Source organism: Papaver somniferum, chromosome 6 (assembly GCF_003573695.1).
Source record: "Papaver somniferum cultivar HN1 chromosome 6, ASM357369v1, whole genome shotgun sequence".
NCBI classification, from domain to species: Eukaryota; Viridiplantae; Streptophyta; class Magnoliopsida; order Ranunculales; family Papaveraceae; genus Papaver; species Papaver somniferum.
Window position 1 is genome coordinate 149,922,433 of NC_039363.1, and position 6,620 is coordinate 149,929,052.

The window sequence follows — 6,620 nt, forward strand, 5'->3', positions numbered from 1 at the left end:
TTATCTTCATCTGACTCATCATCAATTTGATTCAACGCCTGAACGAATATTCGTTGTTGTTCTTCAAATCGATCCATATGAATACACACTTCTTCGTCAGAAGAATCCATATCCATATCCATTGAGTTGAAAAAAAAAATTAAACAGATGATTAAGGTACAAAAGAATGAGTAAGATAGAGTTAATGAGAAAATTAGGTGTGATTAAATTGAATTGAATGGGGTGAATTTATAGGGAAATGTGGGGGATTCACAGCCGTTATTTCACTATTTGATAACCAACGATTACAAGACCGACCGGTGTTAAAGAGGCCGCTAGCGGTCGAGTCTCGACCGCTAGCGGTCTTCTTAAGGCCGATCGGTCTTTGCTCAGCCGTTCGGTGGAGACTCGATCGCTTATGTTTTCTCCCATAGTGGTTCGACCAGTTTACCAGGCTAGCTGGCATGGCAAATGGATAGTTTGGCGTGTTGCCATAGTAACCGGCCTAACACTTGAACTTCCCCGACTCCATGGCGTGTAAAGGCGTCCACTTTGGTCGACGAGTCATGAAAAGTCTGGTCCCCTAATCAGTAAATATCGGTCCCCTTACAGCAGCCATCTTGACCCTGAGAAAGAGAGATACCGTACTCTCTGCTATCTCCCCGTTTGTCTCACTTCAGTTTCATTACATAAATTTTCAGGGATTTCATGGACTAATGAAGTTAAAAAACCTGGGGCATCTTAATAAGGTAAGCTTTTGCTATTTAATCCTCGAAAAGAAAATATTATTTAATTTTTAAGGTGCAAATTTAGGGTTTTATGTCTAAACTCTTATTTGAGCTTGAACCATTGATTTTAGGGTGGAGCGATTGCAAAATATAGGGGAAGCTAGAAGACGGCAATAAAGATTTTTAACCAGTGGGAGTGAGAGTGGGAGTTGGGATTTCCATCCATTAATGATTGCCGCGAAGGTTTAAACATCAGACTGTCAATTGAATGAGAAGAAGTGTTGAGAGCAAATAGTTTTTCTGCTGTCTCCATGAAGCTTGTGAGTTTCTCCCTCCCTCAATATACTCTCATTTTATTGGTATTTCCCTTGCATTGTGTATATTTTTCTTGTTGCGGCGATACAAAATTGAGTATCAGTTGTGTGAGGCGATTTTTTTGTCTCTTTTCTCAGACATGCTTAAGCAAAGGAGGTGGATATCACTTTCCACCATGCTACATAATTACTCTGTGTGACTTTAGTATCTTACTTGATTGCCCAATTGACCTTTCCGCTCTTACAATCTTCTCTGCCAATCCCAGCTAGTTCTTATCAAGCTGAAGATGTTGAAATTCCTGATAGCTTTTTATATTCATGTGAACCAAAGAGGCAGAGAATTGAGAAAACTCTCCATGCGGACGATTTAATCCATGCAGAGCCTTGTTACAGAACTGTCACTAACTTGAATTTGTGGGATGTATCTTCCATTGATTTGGTACTAATTTCGAGCCCAATGGGTATGCTTGGATTACCATTTCTTATCCGAAATGAGAATTTCTCCGCCAAGGTAAACACTGTGGGAGAAACTTGAGTTTTCTTTTCTTGTTATACTTGGTTTATTAGCCATCTCTTGATTGGATTTATGGTTTTGATTTTGTTTGGTTCGGTTTGGTTTAGATCTATGCTACAGAAGCTGCTGCAACACTTGGGAGGCTCATGATGTTGGATCTTGTATCAATGCAAAAGGAAATCAAGCAATACTATGGTACTAATCAATCTGAATACCCCCGATGGATGACTTGGGAAGAGATTAAATTGCTTCATCCGACAGTGAAAAATATTGCAGTGGGTGAAAATGGATCAGACTTGGGTAGCTGGCAACCATTGTATTGGTAACTGTGCATGGCTTTTCTTTTTTCTTAAATTTATCGTAATCACTATGGAGAATTTCCAAAAAAAACTAATTGCAAAAGACTTTGGGATGCAGGACAAGCCGACAAGCACCTTTTTCTTTCTTTAGTTTGACGTTATTTTTCGTGACAGTTGAAGGACGATCTGTGAAAAACTTTAGAAAGATTATAGTGTGGATGTTTAGCATCCTTTTAAAGATCTAAAACTTTAAAAGAACAAAAACAACGCATCTCAATTCATTAAAGCTACTCAAGTATGATTATAATCGAAGATTTGGTACTAACAAATTACCGGCTTGTCCATCATGCTAAGCTTACCGTGAGCTGGGCTGTTCTTACAGTTGAACTTTTTAAGTGCCATTCTTATAGTAGCTAAACAGGTTGTATCGGTGTTGAAAATGTGAAGGATTGTGGATATGAGCATACGTATTGTCAAACGCTTATAAATGTTCCTTGAACAAAACTGATTTTGTAATGTTGTTCTATGTTTATAAATGTGAAGGATTGTGGATGTTAGCATACGTATAGTCAAATGCTTATAACTGTTCCCTTGAACAGAACTGATTTTGTAATGTTGTTCTATGTTTCAACTAGTTGCCCGAATGTCTTTATCATTCTTGAGAATGTGATAAGCGTTTTTGATCAGTGCAGAAAATGTGGAGAAGTGCACGGAGAGAGTGCAATCTCTCAAATATGGTGAAGAAACATGCTTCAATGAGACGTTAATCATAAAACCGTTCAGCTCAGGTCTGGAAATAGGCTCATCTAATTGGACAATATGTAGTTTAGGAAGAAGCATCACATGGCTGTCAAGCTCCATTTTTGACTCTGCTTACGCAATGAATTTTGATTACCATTCTCTGCAAGGGAATGATGTGATCATATTTTCAGATTTATCACTCTTGCATGGTGTTGCTAAGGATGCTGATGGGAATAGGAACTTCCCTACCTTTCAAGCTCCAACTGCTTCTGATGTCCTGGCTTTCAGGTACAGGTCTTCTACACCATTAATGCATAGTCTGTCTGACTTCCTGTTTCTTTTGGTCTTAGCTCTGCCACAGCTCCGATGCATGATTTTGTTCTTTATTGTTAAAGGGCAATCTTTTTTCCCATTATTTTTCTGTTCCTAATGAAAGATGAAGTTTGTAATGTTTTTCGGTTATCATGTGGTAGGGATGGAAATGACTCGGAAGAGGACTTTAGCAAATCAGTAGTTAGCACGGGCGAAAGCTCAGAAGAAATGGATAAGCTAGCTTACATATGTGCCCATGCTATCGATTCTGTTAAAGCAGGAGGTTCTGTTCTTGTTCCCATTGGTCGCCTTGGAGTAGTCCTCCAACTTCTAGAGCAAATATCACTATCCATCGAATCTTCAAATCTGAAGGTAATTTTTTCTCGCTTTTCTTTCTATTATATTTGTTTCATTTGCAAAAGTCTACGGTTGGTGAGGTACCAAATTGACAATCAACTACAATTTATCTGGGCTGTTAAGTGTGGGAAAGCTATGTCGATGCAGAAAATTCTTCACATTCAGCATATATTGTTGTACAATAAGTTATATGCTTTTGTGGTTACGTCCATGTTGGTTATGTTTTGGAAAATTTTCACAGAATGTTACTGCTGTGTTTTTGCTTGTTCATTTCGGATAGAAGTTTTCCCTATATGCTCGTCATTTACATTAAAGTGTCAACATGAATATCCTATTGGATACTGATCTCTGAATATTTTGAATCAAAGCAGACCAGAATTGGCTGAAGTGCATAATGTTGCTTGTAGCTAATTTATTCATATGTACAGGTTCCTATACTAATAGTCTCCTCTGTGGCAAAAGAATTATTGGATTATACGAATGTTGTGCCAGAATGGGTATGCAAGCAACGTCAAGAAAAGGTATGCACAGGGGTTTATTTCTATGTGTAACTTATACACAATGCTTAGTTTTCTAAATAGAAGAAACTAATAATTGCTTTATATACAGCTTTATTCAGGTGAACCGTTATTTGGCCATGGAGACCTCATAAAAAGAAACAATCTTCACTTATTCAAAGAAATTCATTCACCTGATTTTTTGTAAGATCTCCTCTTTTATGTTTTAAGAAATCTTGCAGTTACCTTTGTTCTATTGTGAAACTAATTTCACAGTCCTGCATATGCTCTTTTCTCCCTTGGCATAATAACCTGAGAGTGGGAAACCTTAAGAGAGGTTAGGCTTTGCCTCTATCGCCTTTACTCGAAAGACAAGAAATCGCTAAATATGTAAAAAGGACCCAGTATTTGAAAACTTACTAGAACACCATAATTTCTGAGCAATTAAGCATCTCAAATAAACGATCATGTTAAAGAACAACCTGGAAACATGAAATATCAAGCCAGCTGCAACAAAGTTAGTTTTTTTTTTTTCCTTTCTTCACAATTCCCTAAGTTATATAGATATTTTATAACACTAACAAAAAAATTGTAAGGTAACTAAAAACGGCTCTCTAAGAATAATGTTTTTTTTTCTTTTTTTTGAGGAAAATTTAGGGTAAAAGGCCTCCTTTTAGAGGCAGAAAAATGCAGACAAGGCAAGGGGTGCCTCGAGGCGTATGTCTCAAATGGCTTTTAAAACCATGAGTATTAGTGGTATTGCTTTGCATGGAAGTAATGAAATATTACAGCTTTTACGTAACGTTTAAACAATGGACAGAATGACATTTCAGGAACCTTGCATAGTTTTTTCTCCTCACTGGAGCCTCCGGATTGGCCCCGTTGTGCACTTTCTTCGAAGATGGAGCGGTGATCACAACTCTTTACTTGTTCTTGAAGTATGCTGTGACTCTATGTTTACTGAAGTCCAATAACTATCTTCCTCTATTGAATTGCAAGTAAATATGGTATTGGTGTAGTCTTAACCACTTCCTCTAATTGGGTAAATTATATGCGGCTGCAGCAAGGAGTGGACGCGGAGCTAGCTTTGTTGCCTTTCAAGCCAGTTGCTATGAAAGTCCTTCAATGTTCATTTCTTTCTGGAATAAAGTAAGCTCACCGCACTTGCTCGATTTTTTTATTCTTTAGATGCCTCTTTTTGTAACCAAATAGATGCTTTTTGTGATAGTTAATTTAGGAAATATCTTGCTGGGAATTATTTAATGAAATCTGATGACCATCTTTTTGCAATTCGTCTATGCATTTGAAATGACAAACAGCTTTTGATAACCTAGGAGCATAAAGTCATGGTTGAAAACTATTTCCAGCCGTGAAACCTATCCTAGTTGCACTGTTAACATCATTCTCGTTGTTTTAATAGTTTTTATAAATTTTGATGGGATAAGATAGAATTAGCAGAGCAATATCTGTACTTTTAAGTTTGTAAATATTCTGTTCCAAAAATCTCCATATGCAGTACCTTGGAAATGTCTGGTGGATAACAAATCGACTCGACTCAGTAACTACAGAACTTTAAATAGATTATAGAGCTCTACACATAATCCCTATCAGTTTGCGATACATGCATGAAATGACCACTTGATTTTTGTGTTATTGAAGTTTGGAAATTTGATGCGACAATCGTCACCGTCTGACAGTTCATTCTCTGTTTGTAGGATGGAAAAAGTTCAACCATTGCTGGACATGCTACAACCAGAACATGTTCTGGTAAATTTGATTTACTTACTGTTTTGGTTGGAAATTCAGATTTCGTTATCTGTTAAAGTTCTATAAGTTCCATCATGTCTACACTCTCGAGCTCCTAGGTTCATAGTCTGTGATTCCTATTCTTCAATACTGAGCGTTCATTTTTTTTTTCTGTTGGAAATAGTTTCCAGAGGATCTGAGGCAGCAATTTCCTAGTCATGTCACAAGTTCATTCTCATGCATTCATTATTCCATCAACGAAATGTTACATTTACCACGTGTGAGCGATTACGTGACTAACATGGAAACAGAGTTGGCCTTCCAGCTCGAACCTAGAAGAATGGAACAAGAAAGTATTGCCATTGCCAGATTAAGAGGAAGAATCTTCATACATAATGGGAAGTATGTGCTAGTTTCTATGAAGGAGCCAATTGACTCTTCAATAATGCATGATCTGACACATTGGGGGTCCCCTGATTCAAAGCTACTACTTGAAGCATTGAACGGCAGGGGCATAAATGGGTCTATAAGCCAAGACAGAAGCTTCTTAGAAATCAATGAGCCCAGTGTAAGGCTTTATCAGCACAGATGAAAAGGCTCTCGCCAACGAAATCTTTGAAGCCTTGTCCACTGTTCTGAATAAAATTTAAAGAACGGAAGCATATCATATCATGTTCTAGGGCACACCTTCACAGCACTGCAGTTCAATATTGCCTTTTCTTTCTTTTTCTTCTTATAATTGTCTGATGTTTTCAATATTAATTTAGTGGAATCTTTACTCTTAGCTGTAGTATCCGAGTGTTGTTTGGCAAAATTTAGAAGTGTTGTTTATTTACCTTTTGTGTTTCAAAAAGTTCTCCAAAACGAGCCGTACCTTCTCTCCCCCAAATTTGAAGATAGAGATTCACAATTTCACATGGACAAGAGTCCTCTAATTTAAGTGGATTGATTGAACTATGGGCTAACAATCGGCTCAAGTCTTCTTGTTTGAAGCAAGCTAGTAAGAAATTAACGCGGTATGTCGTACTCATCGAGCCTTTTATAAAAGAGAACTTTGATGTTTAGTCCACAAAACTCGATCTGGGTTAATCTGTAGTCCAGTGGGAGAATAAATTTAACCGCTGGTTCAAAAA

At 37.4% G+C, this 6,620-nt stretch overlaps 1 pseudogene; it reads left to right on the top strand.

Moving 5' to 3' along the window:
- The first annotated feature begins 1,018 nt into the window (after nt 1-1,018).
- LOC113289777 lies at nt 1,019-6,277 on the top strand (annotated as a pseudogene).
- Nucleotides 6,278-6,620: the final 343 nt, after the last annotated feature.